This window comes from Apus apus, chromosome 1, assembly GCF_020740795.1.
Source record: "Apus apus isolate bApuApu2 chromosome 1, bApuApu2.pri.cur, whole genome shotgun sequence".
NCBI classification, from domain to species: Eukaryota; Metazoa; Chordata; class Aves; order Apodiformes; family Apodidae; genus Apus; species Apus apus.
The window spans coordinates 198980111-199001560 of record NC_067282.1 but is presented as its reverse complement, the minus strand read 5'-3'; the positions used below and the strand labels follow the sequence as shown (position 1 = coordinate 199001560).

Genomic DNA, 21450 nt, shown 5'->3' with positions numbered 1-21450 from the left:
AAATATCAAGGGATGCTGTCAGCTACAATGGTCCCCAAGGCCATTGGGCAATCCACTGCTGGCTTAGGGAACTGTATAGCCTGAGAGAGACTGGGCAAACTGGGATTTGGAGCTGGAGGTGGCATGCAAGCAACTCAGATGCAGTTTAACGTTCTCAGACCTTGCTGCCTGCTGGGCTCTGCTTGCACTGGGTCTGCAGGGCAATCTGAACATCCAGCCACTGGAAGGGGAGGCAGCAAAGGATGGCTGGAGATTGACATAGCTGAGTGACCTTGTACTTCCACTGTACACCCAAGCACACCCCATCCTGAATGAAGCATGAGGACCCCGAGGTTTTACTGTTTCCTGGTCTCACAGCTCACCCCACAGCATTGCCTCTCCCCAGCTCCCCAAAGGATGGGGCATTTGCAGGATAGCTCCCAGCTAGATTTTGCATGCAGCTCAGAGGACCATGAGTACTGACCATGTCAGGCCTGGAGTGTTTTGAGGGGAAAACACCCAACGTCCCTGAGAGCCTGGCCCCGTGCCTGAGAGCAGCCCTTGCTCATCCCAGCTATGCAGCCAGCTCCTGCTTAGCTTGCACAATGTGGGTGACTCAGTGCCTGACTGCCTCATCAGGGGACTAAGCCCTGACCCCAAATGTGGTTGATGTTGGATCAACACACTCCTTTTATACCTCCCCTGTGTGTCTCATCCCTCTAGCAACCCCTTTCTTCTCCTTCAAATCCTACCAGATTGGGACTTCAGTCACTCCCCAGCCCCTTTCAAATTCTCCCTAACACAGCTTTTTCTCCCTCATTCTATACCATGCATGTTTATTTTGCCTTTACTGTCTGTCAAGCTGCATTCGAACCTTCTGCTGTTATTCATACAAGCAAGCAACAGTAGCAACAAAGGGAATATGCATGACTAATTACCTGTGATATGTGGGACTAGAGTCCATGACTTGGGAAGCTTTTCCCAATCTTATGTCCCTACTAACAACACTCAATGCACTAACCAAAGCTCTTGGCTGAACAATTTGACACCATCTCTACAGAAATGGTCCCTGCACTGAGTGATGCTGCATTGCTGTGTGGCCCTGAGTGACCCAATGCTGTGGCCACAGGTATCAATCAATATTGACTTGCATTTTAATGCAATAATCAGTTCAGAAGCACAACAACGGGACCACCAGAAAACAGGAACAATAGGTAGTTTCCCCAAATGGGTTGTGAGTGGCTAAGTAGTGTATTTATGCTCAAATAATGGCAGTGATACCACATTTCTAGCCTGGGTATTCAAAACCAAAAATTCACCCAAGAACAAAATGTTTCTTTCACATGTGCCTAAATTCACATGCTATGCCCCACTAGCACAGTTGTCCCCACGGTGGGAACTGATTTGGATGGGGCCACTCGCAGCAACAGGGATGACCAACATCAGCTCCTGTTGGCCCCTTGAGTCTGTTTGGTCCTCAGAGAAACACAGCTGACCTTAGCAGTGGCACGAGGTGGTGTTGAGACTGCAGACCCCTCAAATGATCCCCCTCTCATTAAAAGTCACAACAACTCCTCAGCTTGCTCAGAAGCACCGTGGGGCTGTGGAAACTGCCCCGTGAGCATCTCTCCCTCCTGCAGCACGTGACAATGATACTGAAAACCACTGGACAATGATACTGAAAACCACCTTAAAAATATTAATACTTAGAAGAGGACAAACTGCTGCTAACTTGTGCCAGGAAGGCCAAGACAAGCAGCTCGGAGCCCCCGAGGCAGGCTGGTGCACCCTCACCCGCCCAGGGTGAGCACCATGAATTCAAGCTGGTGCGTGGGCAGCAGCCCTCCTGCTGGGCCCTCTGCCATCACTGCCAGGAGAGGGGGGCTCAACCTGACAGTTTCAGCTCTACCGAGATCTCCCTGCTGCCTGGCAGGCAATTCCAGGCAGGGAAAATGGCACAGACACCCATGCCGGTAACAGCCCCCTCCGCGCGCGGGTAGGGGCTGCTCATCAAACCCCAGGGGCCAGTGTCATTCGAGACACCCCGACATCCCGCTGGCACTGGGCAGAGCTGGGATTTAGCCTCTCCCGATACCCGAGGCACCGGGAAAGCCCAGCTCAGCCGTGCCCGCGGAGCGCGGAGCGCAGGCACAGGCACCACACCCCCTTGCCGGCGGAAAGGGCGAGCGGTGCCGGGTTTTTTGTCCAGGACAACGCTTCCAAATCCCGAACCAACAAACTGGGAGTTCAGCTTTCCCTGCGACTCGGCTTGTCTGGGAGAGGAGATTTGCTAGCTCGCTCCCGCATCTGTGCATGCTGTATTGCTAAACCGCTGCCAGGGCTATTATTAGAAACAATTGTCTCTCCTGGAAATCTGAGGCTTGAAACAACTTTTCTCATGCCCTCCCCAGCAGCGAGAGGGCTAACAATGCGGCCGAGAAACCCTCCTTATGCGGAGCATGTCTGCAAGGCGTGCAGATACACCCAGACAGGCGCAGTTTGGAAACGGAGCTATTTATTTGTCTTTCCTAGCCCTGGATCTGAAGCAACTTTTCTGCCCCTGCTCTAGGAAAAGGTGCACAGGGGAAAGGAAAAAACAGGCCAAGGGCTTTACCCTTTGCAAAGCCCCCAGCTCTGCATTAAACTTGCTGCAGCCATTTGGAAAGGGAAGGAGCAGTCAGTGGGGACAGGCATCCAGATTGCTGGGGTGGGGGGTGGGGGGGTGGGAAGAAATCACAGCATCAGCTTCTCTCCCCCACACCCTCTCCTTCCCTTTAGTGCAAAGCAAAACACAAACCCAGCCGCCGAGCTCGTCTCCCTTACTCGCCCACTACATTCAGCGGTTTGGGTGGTGGTTCATTTATTCATTCATTTATTTATTTATTTTAAGGAGGAGCGGGGGGGGGGGGGAAAGGATAAGGAAAGCAGATGCTGCCCACATTTGTGTCTGAGATAAATGGAGGGAGGGGGGCGTGGAGCAACCCGCACATTGCGGCTGGGCTTTCCCCGCGGGGCCGGGGCTGGAAGGGGAGCCCCGGCCCTCCTCTCCTCCCCTCCCCTCCGCAGACAAAGACCCCGTTACCTTTTCCCGCTCCCTCGGCTGCTCCGGCGGCCCCTCAGCTCCGAGCCTGGGACGAGAGCATCTCCCTCGGCTTGCACCAGCCTGGCCAGGCCGCGGCTCTACCGCACCGCATCCATCGTCCGCGGCTCCGCCGTGGGATGCGCGGGATCGGCGCGGCCCTTCCCTCCGCTCCCGGCGGGCTCCCCGGGCGGTCCTAGGGCGGTCCCATGCTCAGTGCCGGGACGCCGTTACCCTCCTTTTCCCTCGTTTTCCTTTTCCCCGCCTGCCGGCCCCCGGCGCTCGGCTCCTGAGCGGCCGCCGCCGCGCTGCGAGGCTGGAGCCGGGGAGGGAGGAGGAGGAGGAGGGGGAGGAAGGAGGAGGGAGGAGAGAGGAGGGCAGCGAGCAGCAGTTGGCGCTGGGTCATGCGAAAACAGATGAACCCGGCTCGGGCCTGCCAACATCTGGGCTGCCCTTCGCCTCTGGGAGGAGGATGAAGGGATAGAAAGATGGGGGGAGGAAGGGTGGGAGGATGAGGGCATTCATCCCCCCCACTCTGTCCCACGCGTGCACACCTTGAGGTGATAACGGAGAGGGGTGAGAGGAGCGGGGATGCTCCGAGTGCTCACACGGAGGAAGAGGAAAGCAGCGAGGGCCCCGGGCACCCACGGAGCTGGGCAGAGCAGCTCCTGCCAGGCTGCAGCCCCGGGACCTGGGGGGCAACCTGCCTTTTCCTGGGGATCCCCTCCCTGCTCCCAGCTGGGAGAAGGGTGCAGCTTGTAACGGTGTAAAAGTGTACCCACCAGCAGAGGATGCTGCCCAGCAATAAAGCATATTTACAGACTTCATTAGCACTACCTCTCATGTTAAGAGTATTACTATTAAATAATTAAATCAGTCAACTGATTTAACCCAACAGTCAACTGGGACTGGGGTTACTCCCACCAGGTAAAACCCTGAAGTTGCCACAGTGCCATGCTGTGGCACAAGCTGGCCAGAAAGAGGTCTGCTTTGGCAGGGGAGGTGTGGAGAGGAGCCCCTGCCTTCATTTTTTTTGCAGTTGGCATTTTTGCTGCGGCGAGTCTGTTCATGATGAGGATGGAGCTGGAGCTCACATGGGATACAGGAAATTTCCTCTTTGCCCTGTAGGAAGGTGACAAACTCGCTCTTCCAACACAGTGGTGGTCAACAAGCTGGATGTCTGATTTTAGCTGGGAGTGTTTCTTGGTTCCATCTGCTATCAGACTGAAAGCCAAGACCATGCCAGCATGGAGATACCATGAGCCTTGATGTCCTCTCCTCGACTACGGGCTGGGGGTGCATGGGCAGTGGGCTACAAAGTGTTTTGGGGTACAACAGCCAAATACTACACATACTAGAGCATGAGCACTAGTACTTAGAGGGCACAGACATAAAAATGGAGCTGCACATGCAGCCACAGGCAGGCTCGCCCGTCCAGCTTGCTCCACCCGTGGGGCTGGCTTTGATTAAGAGGATAAATATAGAGGCAGTTCTGGCCTCTGGCTGCTGAGGGTTAAGAGCAAAAGGCTGCGGTGGCCCAGCTCTGCCCTGGAGGTGATCCCAAGGTCAGGATACAGTGACAAGAGGCAGCAAAGGTCACCATCTCTGCCCCAGGAGAAGCAGTGGGATCACGGCTATATTGCAAGGGTAAAGCTTGGGGTTTTCTGGGCACATCTAATCCACGTCTAGATCCAACCACTGAAGTACCCCCTGAGGATAAACCCCCAAAACACAAACTTCAGAATCTCCTGGAATTTTAAACCCATAATTTCAGAGAAGGGTAAAATTTCAAGTTTCCTCCTCAGAGCTGTTCTTCTCATTTCCTTCAGCAGAGGTCACAACATATCTCAAGCAGGTTCTGCCATCTTCAGTGGCACTGGTGAAGAAGTGCATGCAACCCCAGCCACAGTTAACCCTGCTTCTGAACCTCACCCAGGACCAGCAACGAAAAATCACCTTCCCAGGCTGTCTTTCACTAAAACAGCAGGTGAAGCTGCTTCAAAGTTGCACTCACCAAGCACAAGCTTGCTTGTGCATGTTGCTCTGCAGGAGTATGCCAAGGCAATGGGCTTTGCCCTTGAGGTAGGAAGATCCTTCAAGTAGCAAACCCTCAAGGCAATTTCCCCACCCATCGCTGTATGGCACATGCTGCCTTTCCAGGTAACTCATCCTCTCCTAGCAGGATCTGCCTCCAAACTCAGAGCAGGGCCAGGGTGTGGTGCAGCATTATTCAGCTGGTGATAGAAGAGCTCACCCGGTGGGTTAAAGAAACAGCAACAGAGATTGGAAGCCTCTAATTGGGAGGTAATTTGTTTCATGCATAGCAGCAAAAGCTGGAAAGCAAGGCTTGCTCTGCACAGAGTTGCAATTTTCAGCTTTCAGTGCAGGTGTGAGCAGTTTCATGGACTTAGCTTGGAATCACAGGCTTCCTGCAACAGTCCAGGCTCTTCCTTTGGCACAAAGCCTGGGTAAGCAGACATGGGTTTTGGACAAGTCTGGACACAACAAGCAAGCATCCTTTCTCATGCCCCATGAGTCTTTGGGGTTGTATACCAGAGATTCCCAAAGACCATCACTGTGTGATCCTAATGGTGTTCTCCAACATCTTTGGGGCATCAGTAGGATAATGTCACAGGGAAAGGCCTGAGTCACAGGCCAGTTGACTGACGGGTGTCATGTCATGGAAACTGTCTGGGGTAGAAATGGATGATGAGCTCCTTGGTTTCCCAGGTGCAATGGCTCAGCACCTCTGTAGCCTTTGAGACCCACCATGCAGAGAGGGAGCCTGGATCATCATGCTTGTGAAATAGCAAGGAGCATCCTCCTCAGATTCCCTGTAAGGACATGACATTTCCTGTCCATCCAGAAATACATACACAGCACTCCCCCAAAAGGAAGTTCAGTGTGGTTTTGTTACAAAGGCTTGAAATTTCCTGCAATGGTGTGAGGTATTCCTGCTACATTTCCTTAATCGTCTAATTCATGATACAACATCTGTAATAAAAATAAATTATTGGTCTGAGTGAAGATAACACCATCTAGGTACCTGATGCAGCTAACAAAGATCTTTGAAATGGGCAATGATTCTTATAATGTGGAAAGACAGTGGAGAATTGCCCCTGCCAAGAGCTTATTATGAAAGCTCAACCAGAAAGAGTTGTTTTCCCCATGAGCTGGACACGGAATTTGCTCCAGATTTTCTCACTGGTTCTTTGCACACCTCATTCTTAAAAAAGCCCTGTCCAGACCTGAGTTGATTCCCTGGTAGCAGGGTGGTACCCTGAGCTACAAGCACAGCGGGGTAGAAGAAAGGGTCTGTAGAGGGTATAGGACAATGTTTGCAGACTGGGGTTTGCAAGTAGGGAGGAACAGAGGCTCTTGGAGTGGCTGTAGACCTCAAAAATAAGAAAACCCATCTGGGGTGGAAGAGTGGGAAAAGCTTCCAAGGGGAAGATCATGCTTTTGGGCATCCAAAAAAATTATAATCTATTTATTTCCTTTCCAGTCTTGCCCATTTCGGTGAGATGGGGCTGCAGAGGATGTGAAAGGGCCTCCTGGATGAAGAGCAAAGCTCTGCAGCTGCAGTTAACCAAGCTCTGCAGCACTGCTGGGATGCTGGGGAGGGCTGCCAGCCTGGTTTCACAGCTGGGCAAACACACATGAGTGCAGAACAGCTCTCAAGGCCGTTTGATGTGTTTGAAATAAAGCTGATGAACTGGGGGGCACCACCCCATGGGGTAGGTGCACAATGCTGGGCATGCAGCCTGGTGGTTCCACACCTGGGACAGCTTCAGATGGCTGCTTAGATGTTAGTTCGCTAGGAGACCACCAAGTCTGGGACCTCTAGCCCCAGGAGGACACTAGAGTCTGGGAGAGCATTGCAATGCAGGCAGGGCTTGCTGCTGGCTCAGTGGAATGGCTGCCAAAGCCTCCACCAGCTCAGTTAAAGCCCGTGGAAGGATGGCCGCCCTGCAGTGCAAAGGCAATGCCTTGTGCCACCTGGAGTTTGCTCCCCTTCTTCCTCTCCCAGACATATACTCTGTAATTCCGATTTCCTCAACAGCAGCCTTTCAGGGAAATAAAAATAAAATAAAAAAAGGCACTCATCTGATAAACATTCCTCTCTAAATTTTCTAGTTATTATTCAGCAGCAGTAGCAAGAGGCCTGGGAGCTTCTGTAATTTCACAAGGTCTCTGGAGTTGTCAATACCCAAACAATATGGCCTGGTAACAAGAATTTAGGCTGGAGGTAGCAAAGCTGCTGTCATTGCAGTGATTAGAAGCAGGCAATAGCTGCATTTCTTCCAAGCTGGTTCGTATCACGGCAAGTCCCAAAAAGAGACCCAGTAACCCAAATATTTAACTTTGACATACACAGAGGGAAGCCTCCAGCAACCAGATGCCTCTGTGCCAAAATGACAACACACTGATTCTTTTTTATTGGCTCCTGATAACAAAGCAAAGGAAGAACCACCATGGCCTTGTGCTGGCCAGCTACTGTTGACGATTCATTTCCACTCGTTAGCAAAGATTACAGTATCAAAATACTTTACAGGGAACGTGGTGGAAGGACTGTGAGCGCCATCAAAATGTGTGAGCTGTTACATGAACATTTCTGGTATTTTCAGAAAAGCTTAATGAATATTGTCTATCCTAGGATTGCATTAATTAGCACTAACGGGTTGGAGGAGATGTCATGTCATGAAGTAATATTCACACTTGCTCAGTGATTTGCATCCATAAGTGGTTGCAGTGCTTTACAGAAATCAATGTTATTTCACCCATATCTGAAACCCATGGAAGGTGAGGGAAATGATTTCAAAGAATATTTAGGATTTGCTGAAAGTATCCAACCACCCACCTCCCTGTGGGAGGTGTTTAAGGGCCTAACTCCCATTGATTGCACAACTCCTGGCTCATAATATTTGAGTGGCAATAAAAAATTTAAAAGTCCCAAAACTTAAAAAGCAACATGGATTTAAATACCTTGGGAACTGAAATCTGTTCCCAGAGGTGATATAACCTGTTAGGCACACCATTCTCTCTGAATCAATGCAGCTGACTTATTCTAACCATGGCAAGGGTCAGCCTAGAAAATGAAGTGTCAGGTTAATTCAAGTGGTTCCTCTGAAATTCATAGTATAGCACGGTCTGGTCTGCTCATGAGCTGTGGTTTGGCTGGAGAAGGAGCAACGGCCTCCCCTCTTTTCAGCTGAAACAATGTGTATCCTCCACGCACTGAACATGTCTCAGTGCTGGGAAGGAGAAAAGAGACTGATGTGACCCAGCTGGTCACCCAAGCCACCAGACTGCCCCTCACTCACTTCCACACACCAGGGCCAGAAAGAGAGAGATGGAGGGCTGTGTGTACCACTGCTGAACCTGTCCCCATCACTTCATTTTTTCTGTATAACAGGTTCGGATGAATTTTGACCTTGGGATAATTCATGCTGAGAACTTTGGAAACCAGGTGGAAACCACAGGGATCTCATTTGGAAAAGTAAAACGCAATTACTCAGGAGCAGAACCTGACTCAAATAACTGACCTGGGACCTGCAAACAATTTAGGAGATAAGACACACACAATACCAAATCTTATAGTGCAGAGCACTTCAAACTGGGAAGATCTCCAAGTTTATTGAGTGAACCACGAGATGTTTCTAGTTGAGCCTTCCACAGAAACTCTTCACTTCTGAGATGCACTGTGGGTGTTATTCCCCATGCCATGTTTTCATTAATTTCCAGGACAATCCCTTAAGTAATTGGGGCACAACAGGAGAGGGGGAAGGGAGAAGCAGGACTTTAGCTTTGGACAAAATAAGCCTCCAGGGCATCTGATTAATTTTCACACAGACTCTACTTAAAGGATCTCAGAGAGCTGAAGAGGGAAGTAAGCAGACCTTGATGTTCCTAAAGAGCTGGGGCAATAAATCCTCCTTTCATTAGGCGAAGAAAGTGCCTGCTGGCAGGATTATTAGGCAGGAAAACGAAACTCGGCCTTTGCGAGGCAGCTGAAACGGATGGTGGGGTCAAAGCAACTCCAGCTGGTTGGTGCTATGTCCTGTGGGCTGGCAAATCCAGCCTGCTGCCTCCAGCTCCAGCCTGGGGCTGGTGGGGAGAGGGACAGGAGTCACATGTAAGTCGCCCGTGTCCCAGTTAGCTCCGGGTAATCCCGGCATCCAAGAGGCCAAACAAAGCAAACAGCTGAAGTGTGCATGAGGGAATAAAGATGAGCTGGCTGTGCCACCAGCCCTCCCTGGGTCACCCTTGCCTTGGTGGGGTGAGGCTGGGGAAAGGGGCCCTTCTTGCATTTCCCCCCACTTTGCACCCACCTGGGGCTGGGAGGGAGGAGAAGAGAGAAGGAAATCTTTCTGATGGAAAGTGCTGGGAGCCATCCCTGTCCTTGCAGGAGGAACTGGAGGGGTGAGGGGTTCTCCTCTCTGCTGGAGGTCAGGTCCTCACCAATCCCTTCCACCCTCCTATGGGGCAGAGGGCACACAAGGGACCCCACTGCCCTTATCTTCAAAGCTGAGCTCAGCCTCAGAAACTGCTTCCTATTCCCAAAATATTGCCTTTTTCACCCAAAAGGTCCTGAAAGCAGAACAACGCAGAAAGGAGTGGACGTGGCAGGGGCCCCTTCCATCCATAAAATGTGCTGGGTGGTGGTGGGAGATGGAGAAGCCTTTCCCCAAGGGAGGGCAGGAGCAGGGGCTGGTGGAGGAGATGGGTGGTGCAGGCATGGAGGAAAACCAGGAAACACTCATGTTGCTGGTGAAGGGCACTGTTTGGCTGGGGGAGTTCTGGCAAGATGCTTGCAGATCACCAACGTGACCACAGGACAGCCAGAAATAAAATACAACTGATGAGAGGAAATCTCATTCCTCCAAAGGCAAGTGAACCAACCTCACCTATGCCTGGGAACTGCTGAGTAAATGGCAAATGAGTAAATGGCAAAAATCTGAGAACAAAGCAGAAGAAAGTTGAAATTATTCTCCCCACCCAGGCCTCAGATGTTGTAGTTGACCAGTGCTGGTGAAAGCCACCCAAAAGCCTTCTTGGATGACAAAAGGCAGCACAGGTAATTGTGAAAGACATCAAATGAGTCACTTGAGAGATCTGAGCTCAGAAATGTGCCTCCAGTTAAGCAAGATCTATGTGTACCTCTTGTATGGAGCTGCATAATGCAATATTTTCTTTTGCGGAGAAGAATAAAACCAACTAATTCCCATTGTTTGGCTTTTTGTGCTCAAGTAGCCTTAGTATTTTGCATGATGCCAGATTTGAAGAATATTTTTGTAGTTTTACACTGCCTTCTACTGAGGATTGCAAAATCTACACTGGTTGGGAAAGCTTTCTATTTCAAAGGGTGCCACATTTTTTGCAGAAAATCCTGAGGACACCCCCAAATGGCACTGAAATAATTATTAACAGCTTTTGCTAAATACATTTTTATAAAACCAAAAGCCAGTTAGACAATGCTTTTGATACCTCACTGCAACATTATAAAAAAGGGCTCCTGAGATACTGAAGTGACCCAGCCAAAGGACAATTTTAGCAATTGAAAGAAAAAGTGCTGTAAGCTTACTTTCCAATTTCTGTTACTTTTTGGTCATACTTTTTTTATTTCTTAAAATGTTTGTCTTTACTGCATTGTTTTGCCCACAAAACAAAATCAAGGAAACCTCCTGGCTGTGGGAAAGAGCTGTTCTAGCCAAAGCTCCTGCAGGTGTTAGTAATGAGTAGCCTAATTTCAGACGCAGGTGTGGTTTTTAAGGTAACCTTTGCTTCTTACTGAAAGTTTTCACTAACTATGTGAGGCAAGATGGTTACCTAAGTTGAACAAATGGGAAAAAGGAGTCATAAAGAGATTGATTTACCTGAGTAAGATCTCATACCAAGTTGGAGAGAGAGAGAGAGAGAGAGAGAGACCTGGGAATAAATTACAAACCTTGTGACACCAAAGCCCTAGTGCTAACTCAAAACCCTTCTTCCCCCAGTTAATGAATCAGTAATTAATAAAGGCTGCTCCATTTCTGACAGTTTAATCAGGGATTTCTATTTACACTTTGATTCGCTTTGGCTTGGCTTTTTTAATCTTTATGAGGCAATCCTTGCAAAGAGAGAAGGCAAACACAAAATAAATCTTGGAGCAAATCCTCATGTCATGGAAGTGCAAGGAACAGATCTTATATGCCATTTATCTGGCCAATAATGTTTGCGTTTAGACCCAGTCTTGAATAACAAACACCCAAATTGCATTTAATGTGAAAACATTTAAAACGGGCTCAGCATCTTCTAAATAAACATAGCAGTAGTCATAATGGTGCTCCGCTAAAGCCAGAGGCTCAGTGTTACTTGATTTATTGTTTAACTTGAGTCTAATTGCTGTGTATCTGCTGTCTCTGGGAACAGGAGCTTCTATCACTTGTCTGAACACAATTTCCTTTTCATTACTGAAGCACACCAGGAATAAAACCCAGCTCTCCTGATACCCTGTCCGGGGCGGTCACCACAAGATTATTAACCCTCAGCTAAGGAGATTTAAGTGCTTGATTAATTCACTCCATGAAGGTTGCTCATTTCCCCTCTGAACGGTGTGGTGGCCTGGTTTCTGAGCACAGTTTGCTCCAAGCAATGTCTCTGCCAAGTCTAGCTGTGTTTGTGTGGGGTCACACAGGCCCAGAGCTGCTGGAGACCAGCCCTGGAAAGGGGAACCTGGAAGCGGCCCATCAATAGGACTTAGCAGTCCTTGATGGCTGCTAGTTGGGATGGGAGAGTCTTGGATATCAATGGCTGCTTTGAGGACTCTTTATGTCCATCACCTAGTGGCTGTAGCAGGCCTTGAAGACACATGCAAGGCTGTAGGATATTTTCCCCACAAAAAAACAGAGGTGAGAAGCTCAAAGTCATACATCCTGAAGGAGGTCCCAAACCACAGAGCCCTTGCATGGAAAGGATGAAGGTTTTGCATACTAGCTGTGGCTTCAACAATGCTCCCCTTGCACAACTTTTTATCACTTGCTTCATTTTCCCTGGAAAGGATGGAAGTGCCAGCCTCCAGGCACTTTTTCCTAAAAAGTCAACATTAAATGTTCAATCCCCACTTTGAGAATAGCTCTAACCTGGCTGGCACTACCTTAGAGCTAGGATCTGCAGACAAGATGCGGGACTTGCACCATAGCACCTTTTCCCCCTGAACACCTTGACTCCTTGAACTGATATTTTGTCTCTGAAGACTGATCAACCCCAACAACTGCTCAGCTACCAGCAAAACCAGTGCTTGTTGGCTGTTGTAATAGTGATGTCTGCAGCTCTGTAGTGTCATTGCAGTCTTTGGGCTATGGAAAACTAGGTGCCTGCTTTTAGGATAAGGAAGTACATGTTTATGGTTGAGTCTGTTCTCTTCCACCCATCTCTCAGTGACATTATGCCTGATGCTATCCCTCTATCCTCTCCTATAACCTGAGTTTGATCTTAACACTCTTCTCTCTCTCCTAGGAGGACTGTGAAGTGTAACTCATTAAAGGTGAATATAGACTTCAGATGTAACACAAAATTCAACTCTTGCTAAGGTGATACTTTTTACAATGAATCTTTGGTCTTTTTATTTTAAAAAGGGGGAGAAATTATATTCAGATTAGCTACAGCAGCACATCCCACTGGTCAGATAGGGTGAGGTAATTAAGCTACTCAACAAACCAACCAATATCTGGGTTTTGGCTTGGCAGGAACACTGTGATGGTGACTGCAAACGTTGTTTATAGGATTCCAAGTACATTGAAAACATTTTCAGCTTAAGTTTGTTGGAAGGGATATTAAAGTGATTGAACAGGCCTAAATATAATCATTGTTGGTCACATGTTTATTTTCAGGGAAAACAAGAATTTCCACACCAGTTCTCATGGCAGGCAGCATGGGAGAAAGACAGAAAATAAAACCCAAATGCCCCACGCTCCCTGATGTTTGCAATATCACTGCTGAGCTGCAGGATGCAGCAGAACTGCACCTCCAAAATCAGGACCAACACCTATGAGGGGCTGACTGCTTTCATCATCCTTTGCACATTCAAGCTGTAAGGAGGGAAACTGATGAGGAAAGGATTCCCTGTGCCTTGTCTACAAGTTGCCTGGGAGCCACCACGGTGGATGGGAAACAATTCCTCATGGGTGTCCCACCAGGTGGCTGGATTGTGCTGCTCTCCGTGGACCATGACTTGGATGCACCCACTCAGTGGGGCTGCATGTCCCTAGGGAGTTCACACCACCTCAGAGGGCAGGGAAGCTGTTTCCCCACTGCAGCTCAGGTTCCTCCTTTAGAGCAATGTTAATTTTCCTGTCCCCTGGCTCACAGGCAGACGTTTCTCCCCCTCCTCCCCATTCCAGAGTCAGCTGCTTTTCTGCAGTAACATTGACCTTATGATCTGAGAGCACAAGGTTGCCCAATCTCATGATGGATGACGTTTTTCTGAAAACCTGCTCTTCTGGGCTCATTCCAGAAGGTGAAGACATCTCAGGTCTACACATCATATTAATTCCCTTATTTTAAGGCAGTTTCAATATTTTTGAGCCATTAACACTTGTAAAAACAGTGTGCTTTTCTGGCTAGAGTCAGGACATACACTGGTATAAACTTTTTACTGTCTGATGGTGACTACCTGCACATGGAAGACCCTGTCCTAGAACCATTTTATAGTGCCAGTAACCATTTTTCATATAGTTTCACTGTTCTTTGTTTCATGAGGGATGACTGTGCTTGGAGGGTTCAAAAAACTCAGCTGCCAGCTTCATGTGAAGTGAGAGCTGAAATAAATGGGAAATAAATGACAGGAAAATGGACAAAGCCAGTAGTTAAAGGGTCACAGTGGCAACTCCTCAGTGGGAGGAAAAAATTTAATTAATGTTCTTTCTCCATAATTTACTTGGAAACACAGACTGAAGAGCTGATCTGGGTGGTCTCGTTTCAAAGGAATTAAAGGAAAGATGTTTGCTTTGTGCAGAGTGGCCTGGAGAAACAGGCACAAGTTTTTGCTGTCCCAAGTGGGAGAAAGGAGTCAAGTGTGGGAACAAGCACTGGGAGGCGGGGGGGGGGTGGGGGGGGGGGAGGGCAGAAAGCAGGGAAAGAAGCTGCCTATACAGCTTATCCTAGAAATCGGCAGTGCTGACATCAATCAAGAGGGAAAAATAGTAATGGGGGTTGTTTTGTTTTGTTTTGTCACTAATGATGTAACACACTGGCTATTTGTTCCAGTCACTGGGCCAGGACAACCCCTTTGCCAGGGCAGAGCCACCCAGCCTCACTTGCCCTCCCAAGCAAATTAACTTGAGAAAAAAACATTCATTAACAAAATGCTCCTGTTATTGTCATTCTCAGTAATAACTGATAATGGCAAAGCTCCCAACACCTCTTGGTGCCCTTTTCATACACATGTCTTCCTCTGTTTTGTAATCACTGTTTCCCTCCTTTTTATGGTTATTATTATTACTGGAATTATTGCTGTGCAGAGTGTCTTTCCCTGTGAAATGATGAAGTTACTGTTTCACTCCTAGATAACAGCATAAATTATTACATGGGCTACCTTATAATCTTTGGTCATGTTGTACAGCAAGGTAATTGATTCCCAAGTCACTAAAGCTCACTAACATGGCTGTAAATCTAAGACTTGAGCTGTGTTTGCTATTAAAAAGTCAACATCTACAATAGTTACTACACTGCAATTACTGGGGAAATGCTGATTTGCTCTAGACCTGGAGCAAGGAATAATTGTAGCGTCTCTTGAGACCTCGAGTGTGATGAGTGCTGGTGAATGGTGAGTTTTTCCAGTGGTGATGATGCAGTTTGTCTCTCTGCACACTTACTCCAACAGTCCTTATAGTATCACTGTTCCTGCAGCCACCAGCGCTGGGCTCAGTACTTCCACCTGCATGTGGCCAAAAATAAACAAACCCTCTAGGATGAGCACACCTCAGAGGCTCAGATTTTGAGCTGGTGCAAATCTTCACTGAAGTCCAAGGAATGTACCAATATTCCCATAGAAACCTGCCCCTTTCCACAAGTCAAGTGATAAATCCTACGACCTCTGAATTCAGAATTCTTGGTTAGAACCTACCTAGAAATATGAAGGTTTTTCAAGTCATGTCACTAGATTTCTAATTTTCAAGGACATTTCTAATTTTCAAGGGCAATGCAGGGGGTATTTGTGAAGCATGCTCCAGGCTTTGATGTTTGATAGCTTCTAGGGACATGGTTTCGGACCGGACTCGGTAGATTACGGGTTCATGATTGGACTTGATGACCTTAAAGGTCTTTTCCAACAAAAATGTTCCTGTGACACTAAGATTTTAGAGCAAGTGGGGGAGCATACAACAGCCACTGCTTTGCTCTTTGGTCCCGTGAAGAAATGAAAAGCTCTGGAGATCAGGATGTGGCTGGTCTCTGGCCTGGTGGCTTTTCCTGGCCCTACATCCATGGAAATAAGGAGGAGGCTACAAGGCACCCCCTAAGAAGAAAGGTGGCAGATCCCAAGGTTTCAGATAATTATTTCAGCTAAATTCAGACAGCACCCAGGACTGGGGAGTGGAGACCCAGTAGCAGGCTGCTGCTGTCAGGGAAGGAAAGCACAACCCTTGAGAGGAGCTGATTTCAAAACCAGTTTTCCAAATACCTTATAGCTTAAGGCTGTGTGAAATACCAGGAGGGAAATCTGGAAGTCATCCCCTTTCATGGCTTTCACTAGAAGTTCTTTTTCCTGCTGATTTCCTCCCGCAGAAAAACAAACAAGCCCAAGCAAATAAACAAGGCAATCCATAGGAAATACCCCAGTTCCTTCTCAACCTTTTATTCTCTCAAAACAAAATCCTTAAACTGCTGGATGGCTGAAGGTGGCTCTCAGCTTGTGACAAAGAGCATTGAGATGCTGTCACCTGCTTTGATGCAAAATCAGCTGTTTTTTTGGGTGATTTTTTTTTTTAGTTTATTTTTTATTTCTAAACTAGTGAAGACAACTGTTTTCTTCATTAACAAGTGACCAGGGACAAAAATCAGATGCACTGTGGTGCAGGATTGTAAATGTAATTTTTGCGCACTCCCTGGCAGAAACAGTGAACAACAACTTAGAAAAAACTATTCATTTGACTCTACAGTTGGACACTAAGAAGTGCACCAGTTAAACACCAGCATCCTCCTGGCCATTAGTGCCTCATGGGCAGAGCTCACTGTGCTTGTCACTTGGGCTAGGGATGGACACTGCCATAGGCAGCAGCTCTGCACGGCAGCTGCCTGCGTGGGGACACCTTTCCTCCTTGTTCCCCATCCTGTGAGAACCGAGGACAGACACTTCAAAATGATCCTAATGAGCAGAAGCAGAAAAAATGGCCTGGAGAAAAGGAAGAGAAAGAAGAGGGGGGGGAAAAAATCCCACTGAAAGAAAGCCAGAGGTAAGGAATATTGTTTTAAATGAGTTCGTTCAGCAGTGACTGTGTTTATATCACGTTTGAGCAGCACTTCTGTTGTGTGGCTGTTCATACATCATCATGCTAATGAGGCAATGAGTAACTAGGTGACCATATACAACAAGATGCTTCGTTTCCACTGAACAACCCAAACACTCTACAAATAAGGTTTGAAACCCAAAACCAAACAGCTGGGGTGCTTTGGGAATAGCAGTAAGAGACGGGAAGCGAGCGCTGGGTTCATCCCTGTCTCCTTGAGAGCCAGCTGGGGTTCTGCAAAGCTCCTTTTCTTGGCTTTTCTGTGCCCATGTACTGACACATGAGCTGCCTGTGCTCCCATCCTGCTGGGCCAGCAGGGGAGGAGGAGGAAGAGGCCCCTGCCCTGCCTCTACCCTGGGAAACAAAAGAAAAAGGGAAACTGCATTTACTCCTGTTTATGATGCAATTGTCTGAGCCAGCAGGTAGCACCACAACTTGCCCTCTGACTGTGCCCTGCCATATGGGCCAAAAAATCCCCCCCAGCCTGAGGGATTCCCAGCAGGATCAATACCTAGCCAGGGCACGCAGTGGGAAAGAGGGGCTGGGTGCTTGTGGTAGGACTGAAATGTTAAATGCCTCCAGCACGTTCATTTATTTATGACTTCTTCAGCCTACAGTAACTACAAGCTATAATTGGATTGCACTCAGCATAGCCAGATTGGTTTGCTACTTAATAATAAACTGGGGTCCTCTGTTGATAATGGTATCCCTAAGGAATGAGGTGGTTGGGTGAAAAATGCATTCAAGGCACAGCACTAACTCCCAAAACTCATGTGGCTCTTGGTGTAGGGCAGGACCTTTGCCAGATGCAAATTTTGTACTGGTGACTGTTAAAACACACTCTTTGTGGCCTCCTGTGCCTTTGATGGAATATTTACCAACTTTGTCAGGGCTGTTATTTAGTGTTTTGACAAAGGACAGTGAACACAGTGTATTTTTCCATAGTTTTCTGAAGGTCGTGGCTGATCCTCAGTGCAATCTGCAGTGGCCTGTGGCTGCCTCTGAGTGAAAAGTGGCATTTAGACTTAATTACAGAGCAGCATTGGTGAACTGGACTACCCCAAAGCTTTTCTTCATCTGAAGCCAGTAGAGCCTAAAGAGACATAAAGATGAGAAGCCCAGCCCTGGCTGTGCAGCCCTCTGCAGATGGGTGCTCATGCAGACAGGGCTATTTCTCCAGTGCTGCTCCTTGTGCCTCACCAGCAGCTCAGGTGATGGGACGGGAGCAGGTGGCTTGTGTCCTGCTTCTCTCTTCAACCAAATGCCCTGGCTTTACTGCCAGCAGTTTAATTACCAGAGTTATGGCTACAGCTACACACTAAGTTGTGTTTAAGCATGCCAGCCCACTCCAGAGGTATAAATGTAACGTGGCTTCCCCTGGGCTTTGACCCCTTTTGAGCAACTACAACCCTCCTGGTCTTCCCTGAGCTCATGGCCATGGGAAGCACTGAAACCTGAAGCCACCTGAGGCTTCATGGAGGGATGATACCTCCTAGGATGGCTACACCTCAAATCACTCCAAAAAGTGCATTACACCACTTTGTATCCAGCATTAGCCAGGCTGGAGAAGCTGACCCTGCATTTTGAATTCTATGTGGGCATGGAAGATGCTTGTGAAAGGGCATGCATGCTCTTGTGCTGCAGTGGTTGATGAAGCTGCAGGAGCCACAGGCAAAGGCATGGGCACAGTCAGGGGCCCTGACACCTGGGGTTTCTCCTACTCCTCTCTGCTCATCCACCCTGGCTGCGAAAAATTCCCATCACAAGGAAGATGTGGCCAGGGAGGGATCCAGGCAAGGTGAGGAGATACCCTCAATGGTGCCCTCCCTGCCAAGCACAGTGGAGCATAGGAAGTGTGGGGCCACCTTGGCTCCCCATGGTGGCCAGGCTGTTCTGCCTCTTCCATGGAGGATTTTGGTGGCCATGGCTGTCCCCACACACCCTGTCTGGGCACCAGTGCTCCTGGCCATATGCAAGCTGCCTCCCCAGCCCTGCCAGGACATGTTTGATGAGAGCAAAGAGGAGCAATTGCTTATTCAAATGCACGTTTTAGGAACAAAGTCAGCTTCAGGATGCCAACTTCACTTGAAGGATTGCCTGACTTTGCGTGCAAGTAAGGAAAAAAGCAGAATGCTTGAGGCATGCGTAGGGAAGAAAACAAGAGTTTGATGGGAATGAGAACATTGTCCAGTTCACTGCCTGCCTGTCAGGAGCTTTTATAGAAGTGGCTGCTCTGGGCAAGAGCAAAGAGCTGAGGCTCACCTGTCTTGAACACAGACAGACACACAGGACTTGTGCCATCCATCATCCTGTACCTGCAAAATGCCCAGAGCAGACCCAGCAATGTGGTCACACAGGACAGGATTAATTTCTGGTGCTTTTGCACTTTGCTGGACCCCACTGTAAGGTATGGAATGTAGTAAAATAAAACCACAAGCATCATGTAGGCAGTGACCTGCATCCAGGCTGCTGTTGTGCTTGGTATGGTGGAGCTGGGCTGCTGTCAGCAGCAGAGAGGCTGTCAAAACCAGTTTGCAAAAGCATGATTTCAGAGGACGCACACACACTTCTCTTTCTGTTAAGTGATTCTGAAAAGATGCCTTGCTCTAGTAATTGGCTTATCATTATAATTCTATAATTGCCATTTGTAATTATCAACAGACAGCCTGAGGAGCAAGAAGGGCTGGAAGCAAGACCCTTGCTGAACTTGGTAGCTGGGAAATCAGTCGAGAATGTCCCCATATCCAAACATGATGCCACATCTCATGCAAAATGCTTCGTGCCAAACTCTGGTGCTGAGAGCTTGTGGCCGAATGTCACACACCATCAGGAGCACAGAGGACAGGTCTCTCTTCAGCCCAAATCTAAGCTCAGGTTTGCAGTGACCTTGAGGTAGCTGAGGGTGATGTGCCAATGAATTATGAAGCCCAGCTGCTCAGAGAGAGATGGCTTTTTTTTCCCCTTGACTGGTATCTCCATTCTTGAGACAAGAAATGTCCTCACTCAGAACCCACTTTCTCCCCCTTGAACCTGCAGACAGAATAAACCCAAAGTCTGCTGCAAGAAGACTGGCAGTTTGCATTTTTATGGACTCTTATACATATGCTTGTGTGCAAGTCTAGTGTATATTTGTTGCTCTAATGATGGATGCATTTCAATGAGAACCAGGGTTAGTGGATGGCTGTGCTGAAGCAGTTTTGAAGGCAACCCTGAAGGTGCTGCACATTATGTACCAACACAATTTAATCAGACTTCATGCATCTAAGATGACTAGAATTGCCCAGCTGCAACAGATTTTTTGGGGTGTTTGAAGTTGTGGGACTGCTCCTTCCCTGCCCTCTACATCATTAAATAGAAGTGAGTAATGAAAAGCAGATGGTGAAGTGGGAGAAGCCCTTCCTGGTGAGGACCACTGCAGCTTGCACTGCCAGCTGCACTGGGATGAATGGGATACAGTGGCTGTGCTGTTGGAAGTTAGTTCAAAAGAGAACAGAGCAGAAGACTGGGATGGGATTCCTCTAGTCCCATTACCTTCATTGCTCTCCCTTGAGGTGGATGGGCAATCCCTAGTCTCCTCACAGGATTTTTGGGACCATGTGCTGCACCTTTTTCATTATGTTCTCTCTGGTATAATGGGGATATCATTGAAGTCCTTCCAGAGTCAGGGAGCAGGACTTCTCTCCCCATGCCACCTTGGTTATCCTCAGTAATGAAAGAACAAGGGAGAAACTCCCAAGAGGAGAACTCCAGATTATTCACTGAATGACAGCATGTCACCAAACAAACAAACAAAGCAGGAAATGGGGTCGTGCCTGTGGTCCCCAGCATGAGTCCCCTCAGATGCTGAAAGCCCTCATGCTTCACAGCTTGCACAGCCTTTCCTTGCAGGATAATGAGCAGCCAGGCTGGGTGACATCTGACCGAAGTCTCTGCCCCAGGGTCACCACATTGGGTGACAGATGTCCTGTCTCTGCCCATGGAAGACCCTACCCTGGGGGAGTATTCCCAGATGATGCAGGGGTCTTCTGCTGTGCACCACCTTACTCATGCCTTGTTGGTCAGGATGGAAGGAGATGAGGAGGTCAAGTGAAAATGTTATCTCAGAGTTAAAAACACAGGTAAAGGCTAAAAAAAAGGTAAAGGCTTATATTTTAATGTCCAAGGCTATGGGTTATGTGCATTTAAATCAGTCCTACCACTAAGTCCCTGATTTGGGGGGAATTAAAGCAAGGCCTAACTCATGACATGACTATACAACCTCATGGATTTAAGTCTTCTGATTCAGTGTTGAGCTCAGTGGGACACCCTTAAGCAGCTATTTTTACTTTGCATTGCACCTTCACCTTTGGAAATACATCTCTCTTGCTCTGAAAATGAGACTCCTGTGGTCTGCACAAAGCAGGCTCTTCCATGGGCAATGAGCTGAACTGGAGAAATCTAATCTTCTTTGGCTACAGGTACATCTCATGAGCCTGTTGGTGTGAGGGCGGACATAGTCCTTCCACATTCAATGCTGTCTGCATGGTCAGCCCCTGGCCAAAGGTGCTGTTTGATAAACTGGAAAAATGTTGATGAAAGTAGGGGGGTTGTGGGCAGAGAAAGCACTCATGCCAAAGTGCTCTGCAAACCAATGTTTTGCTAAAAGTCATACTTGGTGGTGAAAACGTCGTACCATTTCTAACAATATACTTCGACTTTCCCTAAAAAAACAACAACAAAGGAATCATAAATTAGCAGGTTTTTTTAAGCTTAAGAGGAGCACGGAGTGTGAACACTGTCACAGCAAAGACAATGTGTTCCAATGGCTCTAAACATTTGATGGTGAATTTTAAAATCTGAAATGCCTTATACCAGACAGGGCCCAGGATAAAAACAAGGGAAGAAACCCCCTGAGAACAACAGTTT

General features: G+C 48.1%; 1 protein-coding gene across 7 annotated transcripts in view; it reads right to left on the bottom strand.

Annotated features, from left to right (window-relative positions):
• Positions 1–21450, bottom strand: part of FRMD4A (FERM domain containing 4A) — a 383479-nt gene that overhangs the window by 150562 nt on the left and 211467 nt on the right. The window contains exon 1 of one of the 7 annotated variants that reach the window (XM_051608153.1): positions 3062–3140. The exons of the other annotated variants lie outside the window; for them this stretch is intronic. The gene's annotated coding sequence lies outside the window, so the exon portion shown is untranslated. Of the gene's footprint in view, positions 1–3061; positions 3141–21450 lie in introns of those variants that run through there. 7 annotated transcript variants of the gene reach the window in all.